This window comes from Microcebus murinus, unplaced genomic scaffold, assembly GCF_040939455.1.
Source record: "Microcebus murinus isolate Inina unplaced genomic scaffold, M.murinus_Inina_mat1.0 scaf035_hap2_Mmur4.0, whole genome shotgun sequence".
Lineage (NCBI taxonomy): Eukaryota > Metazoa > Chordata > Mammalia > Primates > Cheirogaleidae > Microcebus > Microcebus murinus.
Window position 1 is genome coordinate 171,648 of NW_027438981.1, and position 14,852 is coordinate 186,499.

The 14,852-nt window shown below is 63.0% G+C and overlaps 4 non-coding genes across 4 annotated transcripts; all 4 read right to left on the reverse strand.

The window, feature by feature from the left end:
• Positions 1 to 2,708: 2,708 nt before the first annotated feature.
• Positions 2,709 to 2,827, reverse strand: LOC142868635 (5S ribosomal RNA). Its single transcript, XR_012917581.1, has one exon. It is a non-coding gene; the product is annotated as a 5S ribosomal RNA (ribosomal RNA).
• Positions 2,828 to 6,557: 3,730 nt separating this feature from the next.
• LOC142868636 (5S ribosomal RNA) lies at positions 6,558 to 6,676 on the reverse strand. The gene has a single exon (XR_012917582.1). It is a non-coding gene; the product is annotated as a 5S ribosomal RNA (ribosomal RNA).
• A 3,730-nt stretch (positions 6,677 to 10,406) lies between these two features.
• LOC142868637 (5S ribosomal RNA) lies at positions 10,407 to 10,525 on the reverse strand. Its single transcript, XR_012917583.1, has one exon. It is a non-coding gene; the product is annotated as a 5S ribosomal RNA (ribosomal RNA).
• A 3,731-nt stretch (positions 10,526 to 14,256) lies between these two features.
• Positions 14,257 to 14,375, reverse strand: LOC142868638 (5S ribosomal RNA). Its single transcript, XR_012917584.1, has one exon. It is a non-coding gene; the product is annotated as a 5S ribosomal RNA (ribosomal RNA).
• Between the last annotated feature and the right edge of the window lie 477 nt (positions 14,376 to 14,852).

The window sequence follows — 14,852 nt, forward strand, 5'->3', positions numbered from 1 at the left end:
GAAGAGCGAGGCCCGCAGTCTGTGCGGAAGACACCTGCGCTCGGGTGTGTGTGGCGGCGCGATTCACAAGCAGCTCTAGACGTTAAACCAAGGAGAAGCCAGGGAGTTCCCAACGCCCCAGGTGTCCTCAGCCCACGACTGGCTGCTGTGGGAATGCGAAGCCCGGCTCCTTGTCTCAGAGCGGGGTTCCCAGGAGGATCAGGCTGAAGCTGGGACTCGGCCTCAAAGTGTCCCCTCGCATGGCCACCCCCTTCCCCTTCCTGCTCCTCTACTCCTGGTGCCCCTCCATCCAGGGGCCAGACCTTAAAGAGTCACCGCAAGAGAATCCTGGTCCCAAAGGAGCCTTCTGGGGGACCGGTGCTGAGAGAGGTTGTGGGCATGGCCCGCTGGGGCTCTGCCCGACCCAGGGCTGAGAGATGCCACCTCCCAGCTCTGGGTCCCTGCAGGAAGTGTTGGCAAGCACAGGGCCGGTCCTCCAAAGGCCCAGGTGCAGGGAGCCCAGGCCAAGCAGCCTGTGGAAGAGGCCACTTGCCGTGCCACCCCGGGAACAGGACTGCAGGCCCCGGCCCTTCCCACCTCCTCCTCCTCCTCCTCCTCCTCCTCCTCCCCCCCGCCCCCCCCCACAGGGCACAGGGCTCAGAGACTCTTGCTCAGACTCTTGCTACCCGAAGTGCAAAGGGCATCAGTTGCTCCTCCAACCCCCCCGCCCAGCAGACCACGTTGTCCAGCCAGCCCCCGGGCCTCCCTGGGGTGCCCAGCACAAAAGTGCAGACACCCACCGGACCCTCAATCTCAGTTTTCGGATGTTTTTGCCACTCTAAGGACCCGCAGGCCAGCTGGGCCTTCGGGCAGGACAGAGAGCCCCGGAATCCGACGTGGAGAGCTGCGTGTACGTCCCCATCAGGAGGCGGTCCCCACCTCCGCGGCTCTCCCCTTGCGGGGAGGGGCAGCCCAGCCGGCAGCCAGCCGCAGGGCCTCAGGGAAGACACCAGGCTGGGCCCCCGCGGCACAGCGGGGGCACGTCCCCCGCACTCACGCGACTTAGGGACGGCTGCTGGAGACTGCTGCGGCCACCCTGCTGCCGGGTTTCTGGAGGGCTTCCTGGAAGCAGCGTCCACACCAAGCCCTTGGAAGGCCCAGGCGACGGAGGAGCCGGTCAGGCAGGGGCCGAGGACGGTGAGAGGCCGGGCGGGGAGGAGCCGGTCAGGCGGGGGCCCAGGACAGTGACGGGCCTGGCCGGGGAGGAGTGCGTCAGGCAGGGGCAGTGGAGACGGGCTGGGTAAGGGTTAGGGTGACAGTTAGGGCACAATTCACAATCGCAAAGACGTGGAAGCGACCCGAGTGCCCATCCATCCAGGAGTGCATGAATAAAATGTGGCGCGTGGACACCACGGAGTGCCATTCGGCTGTGAGGAGCAGCGGTGAGAGGGCGCCTCTCGTGTTCTCCTGGCCAGAGCTGGAACCCGTTCCAGTAGGCCAGGTATCCCAAGAATGGACACACGAGCACCACGTGAGCGCGCTCACCAGCAAATTGGTACGAACGGATGGACGCCTAAGTGGACAGAGAGGAATCACCTTCATCGGGTGGGTGTCGGGCGTGTGGGGGGAGGGGAGGGGCATACACATCCATTAGGCATGGGGTGGGTGCGCACCGACTGGGGGATGGGCGCACTTGAAGCTCTGACCCGAGGGGGGAGGCTTGGAGAGGGCAAGGCACCCGACCTTAACATTGGTACCCCCACAATACGCTGGAACAACATGAGAGGTATATGAATAAGAACACAGGGGGGGGCGGGCGCGGTGGCTCACGCCTGTAATCCTAGCTCTCTGGGAGGCCGAGGCGGGCGGATTGCTCCAGGTCAGGAGTTCGAAACCAGCCTGAGCAAGAGCGAGACCCCGTCTCTACTAAAAATAGAAAGAAATTAATTGGCCAACTAATATATATAGAAAAACACAGCCGGGCGTGGTGGTGCATGCCTGTAGTCCCAACTACTCGGGAGGCTGAGGCAGCAGGATTGCTTGAGCCCGGAGATTGAGGTTGCTGTGAGCTAGGCTGACGCCATGGCACTCACTCTAGCCTGGGCAGCAAAACGAGACTCTGTCTCAAAAAAAAAAAAAAAAAAGAACACAGGGGGGAGGGGGGCACGGGCAACACATGTCACCTGAATACTTGTACTCCCATCATCTGCTTGAAGAGAGAGAGAAAAGAAAATGCAATCATAGAGGTAAGAGACACTTTTTAAAAATAATGAATCCGAAGAGAAAAGTAAAAGGAGGCCTGTGGAGCAGGTCTGGGTGTGACTCCGGATCCCCCAACATCAGGTGCCACCACCAAAGATTCCTGCGTGTAGCCCATAGAACCCCAAAAGCAACGGGACGAGTTCTGGTCACATACTCCCTCCAAATGACATCCTGGCCTTCTTCTGGAACTCCCTCCCCTCTCAGACTCTCAAGGTTTCCTCCAGCGTGTCGGTTCCCACAGAGCAGACCTTTGGTCTGAGACCTGACAGTCCAGATGCCACGCATGCTGCCGCGTGGCGGCGGTGTCGCGGCTTGGGACAAGAGGAGGCCCCACGGTGCGGGCTGGGGCGCCAGGCACCGCGGGCGGGCGCTGAGGGTGGGGGTGACCCCCACCCCGGGCCGCCGCCGCGCTCCCAGAAAGGGGACACAACAAGAGGCAAAAAAAAAAAAAAAAAAAAAAAAGCAGCAGCCTGTGGCACCCGGTATTCCCAGGCGGTCTCCCATCCAAGTACTAACCAGGCCCGACCCTGCTTAGCTTCCGAGACCAGACGAGATCGGGGGCGTTCAGGGTGGTGTGGCCCTAGACGGCGGCGGAGGGCGCCCCTGCCCCGCTCAAGAAGCCGAGCCTCTCTGGGCTTCCCCGCCGCCGCCTCCCGCCCCAGGCCCCGCGCCGGGCCGGGCCGGTTGAGTTCTCCGGCCGGGTCCCGCGGGCTCCCAGGGACGGGGTGATGGGCGGGGCGGGGCGGGGGGCTGTCTCTGTATACACACACACACACACTCACACTCACTCACACTCACACAAGATGCGCCTCCACGGCTGGACTCGCCAAGGTGGAGCCCTCCCAGCCCCCCTCGTCTCCTCGCCCGGCCTCCTTCACCTACCCGCTGCCCACCCCCAGCGCGTCGCTGCCTGCCGCTGACTGCGCACGCGCGGGACGCTCGCCCTTTGACCCCAGCCAGGGGCCGCCCTCCCCCACAACCCCTTTCAGCTGCGCCCCCCCCCCTCGCCCTGTGGGTGGGCTGCCGCCTATTCCCCCGGGCCAGGGCTGGGGCACAGCCAGTGTATGGGGCGTCTCTCTCTGGGGATGTGTCCCATGGGTGGGGTGGGGTGGCGTGGTTTGGGGGGCGCTGAAGAAATCAGTCCCCTCCATCTCCTACCTCTGGAAAACGCCCAAGCCCGTGGAGAACTGCCGGCACCGCTTCGTGGGGGCCGGGACCCTCCTCCGTGTCCTCCTGTGGCCCAGTCCAAGGGGCCTGGGCCTGGCCGGGGCTGCATTGGACCCCGACCACCCTGGCGTGTGGACTCGCTAAAAATCGGCCATTAGATATTGGATTCCAGCTTCCTGGAGGTCATTTCACTAATGAGTGCACCGGAAAGAGTTTCCTAATCCATCTGTGAGGGTGGCAACTGAAAGAGAATTTGAAAGCTGACAGAATAGGCGAGGGAAGGCATAGGAGATTTCCACACCCAGCAAGGAAGACTTTCCCGAAATGGAAGAAAGAAACGAGCAAACAGAGACACCGGTAGCCCGCCCGGAAAAGAGTCTGCCCCTTAGAGAAAGCACCCTGACCAGGTTCACCCGTGGGTGGGTGGCGAGCTAGCGGCGTTCAGAAGAGCGAGGCCCGCAGTCTGTGCGGAAGACACCTGCGCTCGGGTGTGTGTGGCGGCGCGATTCACAAGCAGCTCTAGACGTTAAACCAAGGAGAAGCCAGGGAGTTCCCAACGCCCCAGGTGTCCTCAGCCCACGACTGGCTGCTGTGGGAATGCGAAGCCCGGCTCCTTGTCTCAGAGCGGGGTTCCCAGGAGGATCAGGCTGAAGCTGGGACTCGGCCTCAAAGTGTCCCCTCGCATGGCCACCCCCTTCCCCTTCCTGCTCCTCTACTCCTGGTGCCCCTCCATCCAGGGGCCAGACCTTAAAGAGTCACCGCAAGAGAATCCTGGTCCCAAAGGAGCCTTCTGGGGGACCGGTGCTGAGAGAGGTTGTGGGCATGGCCCGCTGGGGCTCTGCCCGACCCAGGGCTGAGAGATGCCACCTCCCAGCTCTGGGTCCCTGCAGGAAGTGTTGGCAAGCACAGGGCCGGTCCTCCAAAGGCCCAGGTGCAGGGAGCCCAGGCCAAGCAGCCTGTGGAAGAGGCCACTTGCCGTGCCACCCCGGGAACAGGACTGCAGGCCCCGGCCCTTCCCACCTCCTCCTCCTCCTCCTCCTCCTCCTCCTCCCCCCCGCCCCCCCCCACAGGGCACAGGGCTCAGAGACTCTTGCTCAGACTCTTGCTACCCGAAGTGCAAAGGGCATCAGTTGCTCCTCCAACCCCCCCGCCCAGCAGACCACGTTGTCCAGCCAGCCCCCGGGCCTCCCTGGGGTGCCCAGCACAAAAGTGCAGACACCCACCGGACCCTCAATCTCAGTTTTCGGATGTTTTTGCCACTCTAAGGACCCGCAGGCCAGCTGGGCCTTCGGGCAGGACAGAGAGCCCCGGAATCCGACGTGGAGAGCTGCGTGTACGTCCCCATCAGGAGGCGGTCCCCACCTCCGCGGCTCTCCCCTTGCGGGGAGGGGCAGCCCAGCCGGCAGCCAGCCGCAGGGCCTCAGGGAAGACACCAGGCTGGGCCCCCGCGGCACAGCGGGGGCACGTCCCCCGCACTCACGCGACTTAGGGACGGCTGCTGGAGACTGCTGCGGCCACCCTGCTGCCGGGTTTCTGGAGGGCTTCCTGGAAGCAGCGTCCACACCAAGCCCTTGGAAGGCCCAGGCGACGGAGGAGCCGGTCAGGCAGGGGCCGAGGACGGTGAGAGGCCGGGCGGGGAGGAGCCGGTCAGGCGGGGGCCCAGGACAGTGACGGGCCTGGCCGGGGAGGAGTGCGTCAGGCAGGGGCAGTGGAGACGGGCTGGGTAAGGGTTAGGGTGACAGTTAGGGCACAATTCACAATCGCAAAGACGTGGAAGCGACCCGAGTGCCCATCCATCCAGGAGTGCATGAATAAAATGTGGCGCGTGGACACCACGGAGTGCCATTCGGCTGTGAGGAGCAGCGGTGAGAGGGCGCCTCTCGTGTTCTCCTGGCCAGAGCTGGAACCCGTTCCAGTAGGCCAGGTATCCCAAGAATGGACACACGAGCACCACGTGAGCGCGCTCACCAGCAAATTGGTACGAACGGATGGACGCCTAAGTGGACAGAGAGGAATCACCTTCATCGGGTGGGTGTCGGGCGTGTGGGGGGAGGGGAGGGGCATACACATCCATTAGGCATGGGGTGGGTGCGCACCGACTGGGGGATGGGCGCACTTGAAGCTCTGACCCGAGGGGGGAGGCTTGGAGAGGGCAAGGCACCCGACCTTAACATTGGTACCCCCACAATACGCTGGAACAACATGAGAGGTATATGAATAAGAACACAGGGGGGGCCGGGCGCGGTGGCTCACGCCTGTAATCCTAGCTCTCTGGGAGGCTGAGGCGGGCGGATTGCTCCAGGTCAGGAGTTCGAAACCAGCCTGAGCAAGAGCGAGACCCCGTCTCTACTAAAAATAGAAAGAAATTAATTGGCCAACTAATATATATAGAAAAACACAGCCGGGCGTGGTGGTGCATGCCTGTAGTCCCAACTACTCGGGAGGCTGAGGCAGCAGGATTGCTTGAGCCCGGAGATTGAGGTTGCTGTGAGCTAGGCTGACGCCATGGCACTCACTCTAGCCTGGGCAGCAAAACGAGACTCTGTCTCAAAAAAAAAAAAAAAAAGAACACAGGGGGGAGGGGGGCACGGGCAACACATGTCACCTGAATACTTGTACTCCCATCATCTGCTTGAAGAGAGAGAGAAAAGAAAATGCAATCATAGAGGTAAGAGACACTTTTTAAAAATAATGAATCCGAAGAGAAAAGTAAAAGGAGGCCTGTGGAGCAGGTCTGGGTGTGACTCCGGATCCCCCAACATCAGGTGCCACCACCAAAGATTCCTGCGTGTAGCCCATAGAACCCCAAAAGCAACGGGACGAGTTCTGGTCACATACTCCCTCCAAATGACATCCTGGCCTTCTTCTGGAACTCCCTCCCCTCTCAGACTCTCAAGGTTTCCTCCAGCGTGTCGGTTCCCACAGAGCAGACCTTTGGTCTGAGACCTGACAGTCCAGATGCCACGCATGCTGCCGCGTGGCGGCGGTGTCGCGGCTTGGGACAAGAGGAGGCCCCACGGTGCGGGCTGGGGCGCCAGGCACCGCGGGCGGGCGCTGAGGGTGGGGGTGACCCCCACCCCGGGCCGCCGCCGCGCTCCCAGAAAGGGGACACAACAAGAGGCAAAAAAAAAAAAAAAAAAAAAAGCAGCAGCCTGTGGCACCCGGTATTCCCAGGCGGTCTCCCATCCAAGTACTAACCAGGCCCGACCCTGCTTAGCTTCCGAGACCAGACGAGATCGGGGGCGTTCAGGGTGGTGTGGCCCTAGACGGCGGCGGAGGGCGCCCCTGCCCCGCTCAAGAAGCCGAGCCTCTCTGGGCTTCCCCGCCGCCGCCTCCCGCCCCAGGCCCCGCGCCGGGCCGGGCCGGTTGAGTTCTCCGGCCGGGTCCCGCGGGCTCCCAGGGACGGGGTGATGGGCGGGGCGGGGCGGGGGGCTGTCTCTGTATACACACACACACACACTCACACTCACTCACACTCACACAAGATGCGCCTCCACGGCTGGACTCGCCAAGGTGGAGCCCTCCCAGCCCCCCTCGTCTCCTCGCCCGGCCTCCTTCACCTACCCGCTGCCCACCCCCAGCGCGTCGCTGCCTGCCGCTGACTGCGCACGCGCGGGACGCTCGCCCTTTGACCCCAGCCAGGGGCCGCCCTCCCCCACAACCCCTTTCAGCTGCGCCCCCCCCCTCGCCCTGTGGGTGGGCTGCCGCCTATTCCCCCGGGCCAGGGCTGGGGCACAGCCAGTGTATGGGGCGTCTCTCTCTGGGGATGTGTCCCATGGGTGGGGTGGGGTGGCGTGGTTTGGGGGGCGCTGAAGAAATCAGTCCCCTCCATCTCCTACCTCTGGAAAACGCCCAAGCCCGTGGAGAACTGCCGGCACCGCTTCGTGGGGGCCGGGACCCTCCTCCGTGTCCTCCTGTGGCCCAGTCCAAGGGGCCTGGGCCTGGCCGGGGCTGCATTGGACCCCGACCACCCTGGCGTGTGGACTCGCTAAAAATCGGCCATTAGATATTGGATTCCAGCTTCCTGGAGGTCATTTCACTAATGAGTGCACCGGAAAGAGTTTCCTAATCCATCTGTGAGGGTGGCAACTGAAAGAGAATTTGAAAGCTGACAGAATAGGCGAGGGAAGGCATAGGAGATTTCCACACCCAGCAAGGAAGACTTTCCCGAAATGGAAGAAAGAAACGAGCAAACAGAGACACCGGTAGCCCGCCCGGAAAAGAGTCTGCCCCTTAGAGAAAGCACCCTGACCAGGTTCACCCGTGGGTGGGTGGCGAGCTAGCGGCGTTCAGAAGAGCGAGGCCCGCAGTCTGTGCGGAAGACACCTGCGCTCGGGTGTGTGTGGCGGCGCGATTCACAAGCAGCTCCAGACGTTAAACCAAGGAGAAGCCAGGGAGTTCCCAACGCCCCAGGTGTCCTCAGCCCACGACTGGCTGCTGTGGGAATGCGAAGCCCGGCTCCTTGTCTCAGAGCGGGGTTCCCAGGAGGATCAGGCTGAAGCTGGGACTCGGCCTCAAAGTGTCCCCTCGCATGGCCACCCCCTTCCCCTTCCTGCTCCTCTACTCCTGGTGCCCCTCCATCCAGGGGCCAGACCTTAAAGAGTCACCGCAAGAGAATCCTGGTCCCAAAGGAGCCTTCTGGGGGACCGGTGCTGAGAGAGGTTGTGGGCATGGCCCGCTGGGGCTCTGCCCGACCCAGGGCTGAGAGATGCCACCTCCCAGCTCTGGGTCCCTGCAGGAAGTGTTGGCAAGCACAGGGCCGGTCCTCCAAAGGCCCAGGTGCAGGGAGCCCAGGCCAAGCAGCCTGTGGAAGAGGCCACTTGCCGTGCCACCCCGGGAACAGGACTGCAGGCCCCGGCCCTTCCCACCTCCTCCTCCTCCTCCTCCTCCTCCTCCTCCCCCCCGCCCCCCCCCACAGGGCACAGGGCTCAGAGACTCTTGCTCAGACTCTTGCTACCCGAAGTGCAAAGGGCATCAGTTGCTCCTCCAACCCCCCCGCCCAGCAGACCACGTTGTCCAGCCAGCCCCCGGGCCTCCCTGGGGTGCCCAGCACAAAAGTGCAGACACCCACCGGACCCTCAATCTCAGTTTTCGGATGTTTTTGCCACTCTAAGGACCCGCAGGCCAGCTGGGCCTTCGGGCAGGACAGAGAGCCCCGGAATCCGACGTGGAGAGCTGCGTGTACGTCCCCATCAGGAGGCGGTCCCCACCTCCGCGGCTCTCCCCTTGCGGGGAGGGGCAGCCCAGCCGGCAGCCAGCCGCAGGGCCTCAGGGAAGACACCAGGCTGGGCCCCCGCGGCACAGCGGGGGCACGTCCCCCGCACTCACGCGACTTAGGGACGGCTGCTGGAGACTGCTGCGGCCACCCTGCTGCCGGGTTTCTGGAGGGCTTCCTGGAAGCAGCGTCCACACCAAGCCCTTGGAAGGCCCAGGCGACGGAGGAGCCGGTCAGGCAGGGGCCGAGGACGGTGAGAGGCCGGGCGGGGAGGAGCCGGTCAGGCGGGGGCCCAGGACAGTGACGGGCCTGGCCGGGGAGGAGTGCGTCAGGCAGGGGCAGTGGAGACGGGCTGGGTAAGGGTTAGGGTGACAGTTAGGGCACAATTCACAATCGCAAAGACGTGGAAGCGACCCGAGTGCCCATCCATCCAGGAGTGCATGAATAAAATGTGGCGCGTGGACACCACGGAGTGCCATTCGGCTGTGAGGAGCAGCGGTGAGAGGGCGCCTCTCGTGTTCTCCTGGCCAGAGCTGGAACCCGTTCCAGTAGGCCAGGTATCCCAAGAATGGACACACGAGCACCACGTGAGCGCGCTCACCAGCAAATTGGTACGAACGGATGGACGCCTAAGTGGACAGAGAGGAATCACCTTCATCGGGTGGGTGTCGGGCGTGTGGGGGGAGGGGAGGGGCATACACATCCATTAGGCATGGGGTGGGTGCGCACCGACTGGGGGATGGGCGCACTTGAAGCTCTGACCCGAGGGGGGAGGCTTGGAGAGGGCAAGGCACCCGACCTTAACATTGGTACCCCCACAATACGCTGGAACAACATGAGAGGTATATGAATAAGAACACAGGGGGGGCCGGGCGCGGTGGCTCACGCCTGTAATCCTAGCTCTCTGGGAGGCTGAGGCGGGCGGATTGCTCCAGGTCAGGAGTTCGAAACCAGCCTGAGCAAGAGCGAGACCCCGTCTCTACTAAAAATAGAAAGAAATTAATTGGCCAACTAATATATATAGAAAAACACAGCCGGGCGTGGTGGTGCATGCCTGTAGTCCCAACTACTCGGGAGGCTGAGGCAGCAGGATTGCTTGAGCCCGGAGATTGAGGTTGCTGTGAGCTAGGCTGACGCCATGGCACTCACTCTAGCCTGGGCAGCAAAACGAGACTCTGTCTCAAAAAAAAAAAAAAAAAGAACACAGGGGGGAGGGGGGCACGGGCAACACATGTCACCTGAATACTTGTACTCCCATCATCTGCTTGAAGAGAGAGAGAAAAGAAAATGCAATCATAGAGGTAAGAGACACTTTTTAAAAATAATGAATCCGAAGAGAAAAGTAAAAGGAGGCCTGTGGAGCAGGTCTGGGTGTGACTCCGGATCCCCCAACATCAGGTGCCACCACCAAAGATTCCTGCGTGTAGCCCATAGAACCCCAAAAGCAACGGGACGAGTTCTGGTCACATACTCCCTCCAAATGACATCCTGGCCTTCTTCTGGAACTCCCTCCCCTCTCAGACTCTCAAGGTTTCCTCCAGCGTGTCGGTTCCCACAGAGCAGACCTTTGGTCTGAGACCTGACAGTCCAGATGCCACGCATGCTGCCGCGTGGCGGCGGTGTCGCGGCTTGGGACAAGAGGAGGCCCCACGGTGCGGGCTGGGGCGCCAGGCACCGCGGGCGGGCGCTGAGGGTGGGGGTGACCCCCACCCCGGGCCGCCGCCGCGCTCCCAGAAAGGGGACACAACAAGAGGCAAAAAAAAAAAAAAAAAAAAAAAGCAGCAGCCTGTGGCACCCGGTATTCCCAGGCGGTCTCCCATCCAAGTACTAACCAGGCCCGACCCTGCTTAGCTTCCGAGACCAGACGAGATCGGGGGCGTTCAGGGTGGTGTGGCCCTAGACGGCGGCGGAGGGCGCCCCTGCCCCGCTCAAGAAGCCGAGCCTCTCTGGGCTTCCCCGCCGCCGCCTCCCGCCCCAGGCCCCGCGCCGGGCCGGGCCGGTTGAGTTCTCCGGCCGGGTCCCGCGGGCTCCCAGGGACGGGGTGATGGGCGGGGCGGGGCGGGGGGCTGTCTCTGTATACACACACACACACACTCACACTCACTCACACTCACACAAGATGCGCCTCCACGGCTGGACTCGCCAAGGTGGAGCCCTCCCAGCCCCCCTCGTCTCCTCGCCCGGCCTCCTTCACCTACCCGCTGCCCACCCCCAGCGCGTCGCTGCCTGCCGCTGACTGCGCACGCGCGGGACGCTCGCCCTTTGACCCCAGCCAGGGGCCGCCCTCCCCCACAACCCCTTTCAGCTGCGCCCCCCCCCTCGCCCTGTGGGTGGGCTGCCGCCTATTCCCCCGGGCCAGGGCTGGGGCACAGCCAGTGTATGGGGCGTCTCTCTCTGGGGATGTGTCCCATGGGTGGGGTGGGGTGGCGTGGTTTGGGGGGCGCTGAAGAAATCAGTCCCCTCCATCTCCTACCTCTGGAAAACGCCCAAGCCCGTGGAGAACTGCCGGCACCGCTTCGTGGGGGCCGGGACCCTCCTCCGTGTCCTCCTGTGGCCCAGTCCAAGGGGCCTGGGCCTGGCCGGGGCTGCATTGGACCCCGACCACCCTGGCGTGTGGACTCGCTAAAAATCGGCCATTAGATATTGGATTCCAGCTTCCTGGAGGTCATTTCACTAATGAGTGCACCGGAAAGAGTTTCCTAATCCATCTGTGAGGGTGGCAACTGAAAGAGAATTTGAAAGCTGACAGAATAGGCGAGGGAAGGCATAGGAGATTTCCACACCCAGCAAGGAAGACTTTCCCGAAATGGAAGAAAGAAACGAGCAAACAGAGACACCGGTAGCCCGCCCGGAAAAGAGTCTGCCCCTTAGAGAAAGCACCCTGACCAGGTTCACCCGTGGGTGGGTGGCGAGCTAGCGGCGTTCAGAAGAGCGAGGCCCGCAGTCTGTGCGGAAGACACCTGCGCTCGGGTGTGTGTGGCGGCGCGATTCACAAGCAGCTCCAGACGTTAAACCAAGGAGAAGCCAGGGAGTTCCCAACGCCCCAGGTGTCCTCAGCCCACGACTGGCTGCTGTGGGAATGCGAAGCCCGGCTCCTTGTCTCAGAGCGGGGTTCCCAGGAGGATCAGGCTGAAGCTGGGACTCGGCCTCAAAGTGTCCCCTCGCATGGCCACCCCCTTCCCCTTCCTGCTCCTCTACTCCTGGTGCCCCTCCATCCAGGGGCCAGACCTTAAAGAGTCACCGCAAGAGAATCCTGGTCCCAAAGGAGCCTTCTGGGGGACCGGTGCTGAGAGAGGTTGTGGGCATGGCCCGCTGGGGCTCTGCCCGACCCAGGGCTGAGAGATGCCACCTCCCAGCTCTGGGTCCCTGCAGGAAGTGTTGGCAAGCACAGGGCCGGTCCTCCAAAGGCCCAGGTGCAGGGAGCCCAGGCCAAGCAGCCTGTGGAAGAGGCCACTTGCCGTGCCACCCCGGGAACAGGACTGCAGGCCCCGGCCCTTCCCACCTCCTCCTCCTCCTCCTCCTCCTCCTCCTCCCCCCCGCCCCCCCCCACAGGGCACAGGGCTCAGAGACTCTTGCTCAGACTCTTGCTACCCGAAGTGCAAAGGGCATCAGTTGCTCCTCCAACCCCCCCGCCCAGCAGACCACGTTGTCCAGCCAGCCCCCGGGCCTCCCTGGGGTGCCCAGCACAAAAGTGCAGACACCCACCGGACCCTCAATCTCAGTTTTCGGATGTTTTTGCCACTCTAAGGACCCGCAGGCCAGCTGGGCCTTCGGGCAGGACAGAGAGCCCCGGAATCCGACGTGGAGAGCTGCGTGTACGTCCCCATCAGGAGGCGGTCCCCACCTCCGCGGCTCTCCCCTTGCGGGGAGGGGCAGCCCAGCCGGCAGCCAGCCGCAGGGCCTCAGGGAAGACACCAGGCTGGGCCCCCGCGGCACAGCGGGGGCACGTCCCCCGCACTCACGCGACTTAGGGACGGCTGCTGGAGACTGCTGCGGCCACCCTGCTGCCGGGTTTCTGGAGGGCTTCCTGGAAGCAGCGTCCACACCAAGCCCTTGGAAGGCCCAGGCGACGGAGGAGCCGGTCAGGCAGGGGCCGAGGACGGTGAGAGGCCGGGCGGGGAGGAGCCGGTCAGGCGGGGGCCCAGGACAGTGACGGGCCTGGCCGGGGAGGAGTGCGTCAGGCAGGGGCAGTGGAGACGGGCTGGGTAAGGGTTAGGGTGACAGTTAGGGCACAATTCACAATCGCAAAGACGTGGAAGCGACCCGAGTGCCCATCCATCCAGGAGTGCATGAATAAAATGTGGCGCGTGGACACCACGGAGTGCCATTCGGCTGTGAGGAGCAGCGGTGAGAGGGCGCCTCTCGTGTTCTCCTGGCCAGAGCTGGAACCCGTTCCAGTAGGCCAGGTATCCCAAGAATGGACACACGAGCACCACGTGAGCGCGCTCACCAGCAAATTGGTACGAACGGATGGACGCCTAAGTGGACAGAGAGGAATCACCTTCATCGGGTGGGTGTCGGGCGTGTGGGGGGAGGGGAGGGGCATACACATCCATTAGGCATGGGGTGGGTGCGCACCGACTGGGGGATGGGCGCACTTGAAGCTCTGACCCGAGGGGGGAGGCTTGGAGAGGGCAAGGCACCCGACCTTAACATTGGTACCCCCACAATACGCTGGAACAACATGAGAGGTATATGAATAAGAACACAGGGGGGGGCGGGCGCGGTGGCTCACGCCTGTAATCCTAGCTCTCTGGGAGGCCGAGGCGGGCGGATTGCTCCAGGTCAGGAGTTCGAAACCAGCCTGAGCAAGAGCGAGACCCCGTCTCTACTAAAAATAGAAAGAAATTAATTGGCCAACTAATATATATAGAAAAACACAGCCGGGCGTGGTGGTGCATGCCTGTAGTCCCAACTACTCGGGAGGCTGAGGCAGCAGGATTGCTTGAGCCCGGAGATTGAGGTTGCTGTGAGCTAGGCTGACGCCATGGCACTCACTCTAGCCTGGGCAGCAAAACGAGACTCTGTCTCAAAAAAAAAAAAAAAAAAGAACACAGGGGGGAGGGGGGCACGGGCAACACATGTCACCTGAATACTTGTACTCCCATCATCTGCTTGAAGAGAGAGAGAAAAGAAAATGCAATCATAGAGGTAAGAGACACTTTTTAAAAATAATGAATCCGAAGAGAAAAGTAAAAGGAGGCCTGTGGAGCAGGTCTGGGTGTGACTCCGGATCCCCCAACATCAGGTGCCACCACCAAAGATTCCTGCGTGTAGCCCATAGAACCCCAAAAGCAACGGGACGAGTTCTGGTCACATACTCCCTCCAAATGACATCCTGGCCTTCTTCTGGAACTCCCTCCCCTCTCAGACTCTCAAGGTTTCCTCCAGCGTGTCGGTTCCCACAGAGCAGACCTTTGGTCTGAGACCTGACAGTCCAGATGCCACGCATGCTGCCGCGTGGCGGCGGTGTCGCGGCTTGGGACAAGAGGAGGCCCCACGGTGCGGGCTGGGGCGCCAGGCACCGCGGGCGGGCGCTGAGGGTGGGGGTGACCCCCACCCCGGGCCGCCGCCGCGCTCCCAGAAAGGGGACACAACAAGAGGCAAAAAAAAAAAAAAAAAAAAAAAGCAGCAGCCTGTGGCACCCGGTATTCCCAGGCGGTCTCCCATCCAAGTACTAACCAGGCCCGACCCTGCTTAGCTTCCGAGACCAGACGAGATCGGGGGCGTTCAGGGTGGTGTGGCCCTAGACGGCGGCGGAGGGCGCCCCTGCCCCGCTCAAGAAGCCGAGCCTCTCTGGGCTTCCCCGCCGCCGCCTCCCGCCCCAGGCCCCGCGCCGGGCCGGGCCGGTTGAGTTCTCCGGCCGGGTCCCGCGGGCTCCCAGGGACGGGGTGATGGGCGGGGCGGGGCGGGGGGCTGTCTCTGTATACACACACACACACACTCACACTCACTCACACTCACACAAGATGCGCCTCCACGGCTGGACTCGCCAAGGTGGAGCCCTCCCAGCCCCCCTCGTCTCCTCGCCCGGCCTCCTTCACCTACCCGCTGCCCACCCCCAGCGCGTCGCTGCCTGCCGCTGACTGCGCACGCGCGGGACGCTCGCCCTTTGACCCCAGCCAGGGGCCGCCCTCCCCCACAACCCCTTTCAGCTGCGCCCCCCCCCCTCGCCCTGTGGGTGGGCTGCCGCCTATTCCCCCGGGCCAGGGCTGGGGCACAGCCAGTG